This window comes from Chamaea fasciata, unplaced genomic scaffold (genome assembly GCF_029207755.1).
Source record: "Chamaea fasciata isolate MVZ Bird 193981 ecotype frontalis unplaced genomic scaffold, bChaFas1.0.hap1 SCAF_3, whole genome shotgun sequence".
In the NCBI taxonomy this organism is placed as follows: Eukaryota; Metazoa; Chordata; class Aves; order Passeriformes; family Sylviidae; genus Chamaea; species Chamaea fasciata.
The window spans coordinates 89,810,154-89,821,852 of record NW_027094088.1 but is presented as its reverse complement, the minus strand read 5'-3'; positions in this window follow the sequence as shown (position 1 = coordinate 89,821,852).

Genomic DNA, 11,699 nt, shown 5'->3' with positions numbered 1-11,699 from the left:
GCAGTCTGCATAAGTAGGACAGAGAATTGTTTTTTGGCTTCAATAGTAAAGACTGAACCAGGCGAATTAATACTGTAACTCTAGAGGAAAGACTGACATAGGAATTACTGGAATGGTATTGACATTCAGAGATTTTCTGTTTAGCAGAATGGTAGCAACAGCACTATAAAGCAAAAAACTTGAAAAACATCAGGTTTATTACATCTTGTTTTGCTATCTTTGTCACTAATACAAGATTTGGTCACATAAAATTTGATGTGAGCTACTTCATGTTGCATTTGCAACAAAAAGCACATTCTTGAATCCACAGCAGTTCTAACAAAAATTTATCTGTAAACTTCATCTGGGCAGAAAAAACCTACAATACCTTTAAATTAAAATACTAAAATCATATTGTGAAGCAGAATGGTCTTTACTTTTGTTTAGGAGTCACAGTGTTGCTTAAGCAATATTCTGTGAAACAGAACAGTGTTCTTTTTCATAAGTATGCCAGTATCAACCATTTCATGCTAGCCTTAATTATCTTTCCCCAATTTAAAATACAGTTCACCTCCAAAGCAAATGTTTGTACACCAGGATGAGAAGCCCTTTTTTTAAAAAATACTAAATCTGGGAGTTTTAAGGTCTCTGTATCAGTTCATAGAATTTTCATAGAATCATAAAATTCCTTGGGCTTGGAGAGACTTTTGGAATGATTGAGTTCAGCCATTAACCCAGCACTGCCAGATCTATCACTAAACATGTCCCTGAGCATCACAATTACATGACAACAGAAGAACTAGAATTTTCTTAGGAAAAATCATAATTTTCTCATCTTTCTGATTGCAGTTAATGACTTTTAGAAGTGTTAGTGTGGGCCTGATACAACAGGGTGCTAGTTTTGGCTGGGATGGTGTTAAATGTTTTCATCACAGATTGCATGGTGCTGTGTTTTGGATTTGTGATGTAAACAGTGTTGATAAGGCACCCATGTTTTAATATTTTATTCCTGATCATTGGCAAAGCTATCTCTGTTTCTCCCAGTGGTAGACTGGGGGAGGGCAAGAAGTTGGAACACAGCCGACTCCAGAATGATCAACATACTAAGCTGAGGAAGCAGGAAACAGGGCAACATTCAGAGTTACGGCATTTGTCCTCCCAAGTAACAGCCGTATGTGGTGGAGCCTTGCTTTGCTGCAAATGGCAGAACCCCTGCCTGCCGATGGGAAGTGCTGAATTGATTCCTTGTTTTGCCTTGCTTGCACGCACAGTTTGGCTTTCCCTATTAAACTGTCTTTATCTCAACTCACAAGTTTTCTCACCTTTGCTTTTTTGTCTCACCTGTGCTTTTGTTTCTCTCCCCCATCCCATTGTGGGGGAATCAGTGAGTGTGGGGCTGGAGTCTACACCAGGGTTAACTCACAACAAACAGATCCAATTTGCATGAGACTGCAGGGGAAAAAAATAGACATGAACAGCATTAGTCAAACCTCCTACTTTAGAAACTTAAATTAGGCATTTCAGCATTTATAAGCCTTTAGAGAAATTTAAGCTGCCTAAGCTGCACTTTTTCTGGAGGAAGTGGAGGGGCCTGGGTGTCCACATCACCCTCAAGAAGCGTTTCCTTCAGTTGAGCTACAGACTTGCTTTCCCAGTGTGTTGGAGGAAACTTTAGTGTTTTCTAGGCAGGGCAATATGTGCACGTGTTGAAGAGTTAGCCACTGAATTTTGGCCAGTAGGAAACATCAAGCACAGAGGAATAGCTACAAAGTTCCTGGATGAGTTTGGCAAGTCTAAAGAGTGCTGAACCTACACTTCCCATTTACTAAGAGAGAGTCCTAAATTCCACAGCGAATATTGATACTGCATCACTGTATAGCCAAGAATTTGAGTGATAAGGAATCAAAAACAATGCAGAAAGTATTACATTGAGTTCTATAGTAATACATTAGTGTTACCATTCTGACTTTTCTTTGACCTTTATGTATTGCAGGTCCCAGTGCAGAAAGATTCTTTAAGATCTGTTGTTTTCCAGAAAGTCAACAGGTGAAGACTTTTGGAGTTAAAACTGTTGTATTTGAGGTTTTTTTAGTTTGAGTTTTGGTTTGTGGTTTTTGGGGGTGTTTGTTGGGGTTTTTTTGGTAAAACTTTTTGTTCCTTTTCTGCTCACCCAGGACTCCAATTAAAATTTTTGAGATGTTTTGCACCATGTTAAGGGTCATCATTTGACACAATTCCTCAATTATTATAAATCAGATTTGTTATTCTGAGCTCAAGGAAAGCACTAACAGAGATTGGAGGTAGTATGAGTTTTTATAATTCTCTTTCAGTGAGTCTTGTGAGAAGCATGAGCAAAGGGAAACAGGTCACCATGGGATGCCAAAAGACATAGCACACACAGGAGAGACAGCATTGCAGCCACAGAGGCAGTAGGACTGCTCCAGTGCTTGACAGCCAGGAAGGGGAGCTTTAACTTTCTTTCACAGTTGGTCCCAGAGAGACTTTGGCTCTTCAGCCTCATTAGCATCCATTTCCTGCTCCTTCCCATAGTGTTGTCGCCACGTAATGTTCATGAGACAATGAATGACCTTGTGTTCCCACTGTAAACACTGTGGTGTTTACCCATGTTACATCTGGGCTTGATATAGTGACCACTCTATTTAAGTTGCCAAAACTTTTCTGTTACAAAAGTATGTCCAACTGTTTCTAGAAGGACAGAGATCTCCATGTCTTGTAGCAAGAATTTGGAGTTTAGCAGCAGTATAGCCTAGAGTCAGGAACATGTCTTCTGTTGTCTCAGTGAATGTCACTTTAATTTCTAAAACGTTGAGAAATGTGATTTCCTAGCTATGTTTTACTCTTTTATGTTTGCCAGAGACTAACAGCTAAGCAGTTTAATATTCCAGTTGCTCTGAGCAGATTTTGCTCTTGCATGTTACTCCAGCATGGGAAACAATACTGAACCTACATCTGGAGCCCACATAACTCAATTCCTGCCACTGCTCCACAACAAACACTCTCAAAGAGTAAAACTTAGTGAGACACTAAAGAGGATTTCTGGAATGAAAGTAAAATTTCAGGTTTTTGGGCTTCAGACAATCTCTTAAGTATCAGGGTTTAGGATGAGACCTCCCTAATAGAGAAATAATCCAACATCTGCCTACTGTAGGGGGATTTTGGCTACCATCACGGACAGGATGCTGTGCTTCAGAGATTACACATTTGATGCATATGTTTTTTATAGTATGGATAGAAAGTTTATAGGTTGCTAGTTCAGAAAATGCAAGTTCTAAAGGAATTTGGTTGTTCCTGTAGACTATTTTATTTCTACTAAAACAATGATTTCCAGCAAGAGATCATTCAGGTAATGTGTATAAGATGCTAATGATGAACACATGAAAATATAACCCCACTTGCATGCTTGCCTTGAGATTGACTGTATCCAGACATGAAATGAAACATGTTTCCTATCCCAGTTTATCAAAAGAGAATAGAAATATGGTTAGAGAAAGGTAGTCAGAAAAAAGATCAACTTTTAAAAGCTCATTGTTGACAAAATAATATAAAATATAGCCAGCCCTGTACCTTTTAGACAAAAGCAGCTAGGAAAATATGGTAGACAGTGTAGGAGATAAGCTGTACTTGAATCATCCAGACTGAGCAATTTGCTGAGGCCTTTAGGCCATGGCACTGAGGCCTGTAAGGCTTGTGGCGCAGATAAAATTAGTTCCAAGATTGTGTCGCATTTAGAAACTTTCACTTAAGGTGTTGCCAAGGGTCAAAGGGTTTCATAGTAGTTAACAAGTATAGTAATTGGTGTGGACATAGTAGCTACCTTAAACAGTTTATTAAACTATGAGTGTTTGCATTCTTCCCTGTGCCTTGTACCAATGAAATGTATCTGTAAGTATAAACTATATAGAGTGTATAAAAACCAGCCATCTTACACACAATAAAGGAGAAACGTAGCAGTAATCATATTGATCGGACCTGCGTTTGCTTAGCCGACTTCCCTTCATTATTTCAGGGTTCCCCTGCGACTTCGCCTGGCACCCGAAAAGGCAGGGACCCTGCGCTTAAGTGCGGTTGTTGATCAGTTGTTGATAAGTCGTTTTAATTTTTGAATCTGGATTCCTGAAGACGTTGTTAGCCTCCTCCCGCAGGTATCAGGAGTGGCTCCAGCGCGTGAAGCCTCCGACAAAGTGTGGAGCACCATGAAGCCTCCGTGTTCAGCCACCCAAGGTTGGATGGAGCGAGGGGGTCGGTCCCGACGGAGGTGCCACCGTCGTGGGAGAAGGAGAGCCGTGGTGAAAAACAACAGCTAAGTAAGGTAACATGGAAGCGGAAGTGGAATTAAAGGTGGCCACACGGCTTTTGTTCCTGCTCCTCTCAAAGAGAGGTGAAAAACTAAAAGAAAGTGACTTAGAGCAGTTGGCTCTGTGGGCCAAAAGAAAAGGGAAATTACATAAGTCATCTCTAACTTTCAGCATCTCTGAGTGGCGTGAAATTGGCGATTTGCTCTGGGACAAAGCAATCGCAGGCGACAAAGACGGGAAAGTCGCGTATGAACTGGGGGAGGTTTGGAAGAAAGTTGTAACTACCTTGCAGTCTGTTTCCACTGAGAGAAAGGCTGCCGAAGCTGCCATTCAGGCAATTGAGGGGGTGCAGGCTGAAAATGTAGATCTGCAGCTGCCGCCGCAGCCGCGTTCAAAATTTGCGAAGTGTTTGGGGTTTTACAATTTGCGCCCCATGAAAGGCTCATCTGCGCACGTCAGTTCCAGTCCTCAGGATGTCCTGGATCATGTGGCGCAGGCAGTGGAAGTGGCCGCTCTACTGCCCGAACTAACTGCGTGCGAACAGGAAGCAAGTCTCCGATTCCATTCAGTAGGCGTGGTGAATGACGTAAAGTCAGGAAGAGCCGAAGGTGGGACGGAGCCGAACCGAGAGGCAGAAATCCAAGGCGGAGTTGAGGGTGGAGACAGTGGTGAGGTGGAACAGCCCATTCACTCCCTGGCCCCCCCTTTCTCCTGCGCGGGGCGAGCAAGCGCCGTGGGGGATGTCAGCAGTGCCACAGGCTGAAACAGCACAGCAGAGAGAGCCGTCCCTGCCGCGCTCAACAGCTGCAGCGGCAGAGACATCAACAATACAGCCACATCATTACATGGCGGCAGTGAAGTGTCCTCTCCCACCTGGATCCGATTCGGACGAATTGGAAAATGAGAGTCCTGTCCCTGTCTCTCGTGAAAAACAACGACACATCAAAACACAGACACCAGATGAAATACATCAACAAGTATCAGAACTTGCCAAACTGGCACACAAACAATATATATCAGAGAGTCACAGCTCCTTTCATCCTCAAAAGCAGGAAGCGCACAACTCCCTTTTTCCTTCACCTGCTTCACAACGAGTGTCATTGCCTGCAATGTCGGAGAATCCTCTTCAAAAACGGTGGTCTTCAGTCATAAAAGATGCAGTCGAAGATAGAGATTGGGAAGCTGTGGGTTCTTTATCCTGCCCTGTTGTTATTGGAAATGCAGTTGCCATCTGGCACCCTCATGATTGGAAAGTACTCCAAAAAGCCAAACAGACTGTGTCCATGTATGGACTTCGGTCTGAAGGAGCAAAAAATATTATACAATACATCTTCACAGCTGAGATCCTGTGTCCTTCAGATTCTTCAAGTATCGCAACACTGCTTCTGACACCATCACAATACCTCATTTTTGAGAGAGAATGGAAGCACATGGCAGTGGAAGAAGCTCACAAACATCGCATACCAGGTGATCCTCTTTACGCAGTACAGCCAGATATGCTGATAGGACACGGGGCTTACACTATGGCTGATGTTCAACTTACACATCCTTTGCAAATACATCAACTTTCTCAAACTTTAGCTCACATAACTCTGCTGCTGGTTCCAGATAAAAAGAAGCCAGCACCTTATTCTTCAATCAAGCAAGGAGAAAATAACCCATATGAACAATTTATTGACAGATTGGCAACTTCTTTAAAGGAAGCAACAGATGTGCCATCAGACATCCAAGAACACCTGTTTCGTTCCTTGGCTTTTGACAATGCTAATTCGCAAACCAGAACCATCTTGGCCACGTTTCCTCGAGATTGCTCAGTGGATGAAATGTTGATCAGAGCCACCCGAGCAGAGCAGAACACACCAACTGCAGCATTTACTGCAGCTGTGAAGGATGCACTGCAGGAAACAGGCCACGTCATTGCAGCAGTTTTGACCAGTGGGAAAAGCAAATATGGTGACAGACTTTCATATCCCAACAAATTCAATAGACTCAGCTGTTTTTGGTGTGGCGAAACAGGTCACGTTAAGCAAGCCTGTCAAAAGACTGTATGGTGTCACAGATATAATGTTGACATTCATGCATTTGAGATTTGTCGCAAGTCGAGAAACTCCAAGCACAGCGCGTTGAGGCATCGCGCGAAGACACAAATCAACACCTTGACCTTGAAGACCCAATGAATGGTTTCCTGAGAAAAAATAAGCCTGCCACATGGGGAAGTCTTGGCATTGACATCACAACAGCTGTTGAAGTTACTTTAAAAGACAAAGAAGTCACTCTGATTCCTGCAAACGCACATGGTCCAATGTACTCCACAACTTCTCTGATTGGAGGTTTGCTTCTTGGCAGGTCCTCCACAAGTAAACAAGGTGTGATTGTCATTCCAGGCGTCATTGATGCAGATTTTACCGGACAAATACACATCATGGCCTATGCCCTGCAGCCACCTGTGACAATTCTAAGAGGCAGCAGGATATCTCAAATTGTACCATTTCAGAATCTTTTGGCACATTGTTCACAACCAAGAAAGCCAACTGACATGTTGAGACAAGACAGAAGCTTTGGCTCATCAGGTCATGATGTCTTCTTCACTTTAGATTTAAGTACTCGCCCAATCAGACAAGTACAACTGCAACATGGATCCCACCACATTCAACTACAACTGCTTCTTGACACGGGGTCCGATGTTTCTATCGTGAATCGGTTGTATTGGCCATATGATTGGCCTCTGCAAGCTCCAAGCACCCACATTGTTGGAGTGGGTGGAATGAAAATTCCTTCCATCAGCACAGATCCTATCAGCCTCATTTTTGAAAACAATCAAGTTATTGTAGCTAAACCATATGTCATGACTCTACCAATGCAACTTTGTGGACTGATAAGCAGAGATGTACTGTCCCAATTTGGTTTGATGTTAACCACAGATCAGCATTTTCCTTGATGGCCACTGCAGAGCAGCTGCCCATTTTGAAAATCACCTGGTTGACTGATATCCCTATCTGGGTTGAGCAGTGGCCCATCACTGAGAACAGGCTGCAAATTTCACACCAACTGATTCAAGAACAACTTGATGCTAGTCACATTCATCCTTCTGTAAGTCCATGGAACACTCCAATTTTCATTATACCTAAAAAATCAGGTAAATGGAGATTGTTGCATGATTTACGGAAAGTCAGCGCGCAGATGCAAGCCATGGCTGCAGTGCAATCTGGCCTTCCATCACTGACTGTGATACCACAAGGATGGAACATTGTTGTAATCAATCTCAAAGACTGTTTCTTCACCATTCCACTCCATCCTCAGGACACTCAACGGTTTGCTTTCACTGTACCATCTATCAACAAAGCAACTGCGTCCAAAAGGTATGAATGGACGGTTCTTCTGCAAGGAATGCGCAATTCACCCACCATGTGTCAGCTGTTCATTGACTGGGTGTTGCAACCAATTTGTCGACATCTCTCTGATGCACTGATTTATCATTACATGGATGACATTCTCATCGCCATCAAACAACCTTTGACAGACCACACATTGAATTGGGTGATTGCACAATTGAAGCATCATGGATCGATAGTTGCTCCAGAAAAGATACAACAATCAGCTCCTTGGAAATATCTTGACTGGCTGATCACAGATGCACAAATAATAATAAAGAATAAAGGAGAAATGTGGCAGTAATCATATTGATCAGACCTGCGTTTGCTTAGCCGACTTCCCTTCATTATTTCGGGGTTCCCCTGCGACTTCGAGACAGGGTACAAGATCTCTTGCTGTTCTCTGTTTATCTTTGACAGGATTTTAGGAGTTAACATGTTAATTATGAAAAACTGTGTGCATTGTTAAAAACATTTTAAGAGAATGAAGAAAAATCTTTGTCATAGTTAGATATCTGAACAAATAATTTCTATGGCATTTGAATGGTGATATGATACAAAGGGAGTTTGTTCATACATTCTTAGAGGGAAGAGAGTTCAAAGCCAGCTCTAGCAGCAGAGGAGTAGGTGAGGATCTCTGAAGCTGGAGGTAAAATTCTAAGCAAGGCATAAATTTCTACCTCAAGGGATAAATTTGATGAAGGCTCTACCCAGAAAACAATTGTATGGAAAAAGAAAAAATAATTGAAGTGTCTTTTATGCTGGAAAATGTGCAGCAATTGGCTAAATTAATGAGTACTGCCTGATGAATAATTCACCACCATTATTCTCATTAATCCTCTAGTCCGTCCAGCTAGATTTGGGATCATTCTGTATAAGCGTAAATGGCCTGCTAAGGGCAGTAATTGTTGCATTATATTCAAAATGTGGTTTATCTGAAATTTACAGTCATGAATTATTGTGCAGCTGGTACTATATATAGACATGAAATAAAATAATTTATTAAAGACTTAAAGAAATATAATTTTTTTATTGTCAGTAGGCTTTAAAAGTCTTTATAGACAACACCAGTGATTTGGGCTTTCCAAAGTATGAATCCAAGTGAGAGTGAATGAAGTCCACAGTCATTGAGATGCACATTCAGGATTAACTGGGCATAAAATAAGTGGCCTATTATTCTACATATTCTAACAAAAAAATGAAGACTTGGCAAAAAAGGTGTTTGAAAAAATCTTTATAAAAATAATATGCCTTGCTTAAATAGGTTGTGTCTCTAGTCTGAGAGAAAAAGGGGAGGGAGATATAACTGAAAATATATTTCCTAGGAATAATATCTGAAAAAGTGATTCAGTTTTTAAAAACAAACTGCAAATTATATCTTCATACCATTAAGAAAACAAGTGATTCCTTTGATTCCTAATACATCATCATGACAAATCAGAAAATTATGACTTTTTAACCAAGGTTAAAATTGAATGTGTCACATTTTCCCTTAAAACTTCAAAACAAGGATGTATCACATGTCAGGCAGAACACTTCAAACTCATTACAGTATTCTTATTACAGTACATGTTTGGGCCGTTCTTAACTTGTAGGGATTATTTTCTTTGCATAAGATCTTGGAAGCTCCAAGCTCAGCACAGTTCTAAGAAGGACTACTGTCTATATGCATGAAAAGATAGCAACAAAAGAAAGTTTAAAAATATAATAATTATTTGTCCAGTTGACAATAGGTGGAATTAGAGACTTCTACTTAGAAGCATATTTAAATTACTGTCTGATTTCTTATAGTAACCTATGGATTCCTTACAGCTGGTGTTAATTGTATCTTAATATGGACAGAAAAAGAATCTTAATTCATACATCTGATGTAAACAAAACACATCATGTGCACCAATATGCAATGTTATGTTTTTAACATGGATACTAATCAGGTCATAATTTTAAAGACTGGATTGCTCCCTTTTATGGTGCCATAAGGAAGCCCTTCCATCTGTAGCACTACAAAACATAAGACTATACGCAATAGCTGAATAGACAATAACCATGATAACATGAACAACACATGCTCAATTGTGATTTCACCTAACAACACAGTGAGGGATGATGTCAGAAGTCAATAAAGTTGATGGATCTGTGACTGTGATTAACTTTCTCCTGAAAATGGTGCCTATGAGTAGAGGATATCCAGGCAACAGGGGACACCTTACTTCATATGAGACATGAATCAAGACTTTGGTAGTGATTCATCTTTTGGGGGCTGGGGGGGTGGGGCTGGGGGATAAGCCAGTAAGTAAGCAGAGCATCCTATTCTTGGTGTCACTCAGTACTCTGCAGAAGGAAAAGAGCTCACTAGCAGCTGGTTATTAGGCTGGTTCCCATTCTTAGCCATTACTGGTACGCTGGTCTGTACAGACATATACCTTCAAAGTCTGTTGTCCTGCCCTGTGCTGCCAAAATACAAGTGCAATGCAGAAGGAATCATCTTGGCCTCAGAAGCAGGATTTACAGGATTTACCCCTAGGCAAAGGGAAAGTAGAAAAAAAGGAGAAAAAATAAGAAAAAGCACTTTTTTCCCCCTTGCAAAAGAAGAAATCCTGAAATCCTGTGTAATGACAAGGCAGTTGGCTTTTGTACAGGTGTTGCATCTAGGGTCTGGAGGAAAACAAGTTGCCACATGTTCACTTTTGCTCTACTCTTGCACTACCCCATCAAGTATTCACAGAATCACAATATCAGTTAGGTTGGAGAAGACCTTTAAGATCATTAAGTCCAGCCTATGACCAAAACACTACTTTGTCAACTAGACTGTGACACTGAGTGCAACATCCTCCAGCACCTTCAGGGATGGTGACTCCACACCTCCCTGGGCAGCCCATTACAATGCCCAATCACCCTTTCTGTGAAAAACTTCTTCTTAATGTCCAGCCTAAACCTCCCGTGGTGCATCTTATGACTGTGTCCTCTTGTCCTGTCAGTGGTTGTCTGGGTGAAGAGACAGACCACTCATCTCGCTACGGCCTCATTTCAGGCAGTTGTAGAGTGATAAGGTCTTCCCTGAGCTTCCTTTTCTGAACAACCCCAGCTCCCTCAGCTGCTCTTCATAGGACTTGTGTTCCAGACCCTTCACCAGTCTAGTTGCACTTCTCTGGACATGCTCCAGCAGTTTTACATCCTTCCTAAATTGAGGGGCCCAGAACTGGCATTCAAGGTGTGGCCTCACCAGTGCCAAGCAGAGTGAAAGAATCACTCCCCTAGACCTAGACCTTCTGACCATACTACTCTTGATACAGACCAGTATGTCACTGGCCTTCCTGGCCTGGGCACACACAGGCTCATGTTCAGTCTGCAATCACTCAGTACACCCAGGTCCCTTTCTACCTGTTGTCCAGCCACTCTGTCCCCAGCCTGTAGCGCTGCAGGGGGTTATTGTGGCCAAAGTGCAGCACTCATCAATTGGTCTTGTTAAACCTCATATTGTTGGATTTGGCCCATCTCTCCAGCCTGTCCAGATCCCTCCCAGAGGCCTCCTACCCTCCAGCAGATTGACATTCCCCCCAGCTGGATGTCATCTGCATATTTGCTAACAATATTTGTAACAGATGCAAAGCTCACCTTTTTATAAAGCCCACTATGTCATCACCCCTATTTCCTTACTCATCTCTTCTTAAGAGCAATCATATAATTTAACCCAGAAATTTCCTACATGAAACTTCTGTGTCTACACAAGGCTCAAATATATCTTATGATAATATCAATGAAACTCTCTGTTCCTGGGATTTTAAACTGCTGCCTCTTCCTGCAGTGTTTGATTGGTTCATATATAGAATTGGTAACAGGAATTACTTTGGAAAAAAACTCCCTTTGGACTAGAGTTTGTTCTTGAGAGACAAGATTATAGTTGCTAATTTTTGTTTGTATGGGTATATTCTCAAATACTAACACTAGAAGCAGTGTTGTGACTGTGATGGATATGCACAAGACTTTTTGGTCAGATGCAATGTCTTAAGTAATACTCATCAATATTTTTAGA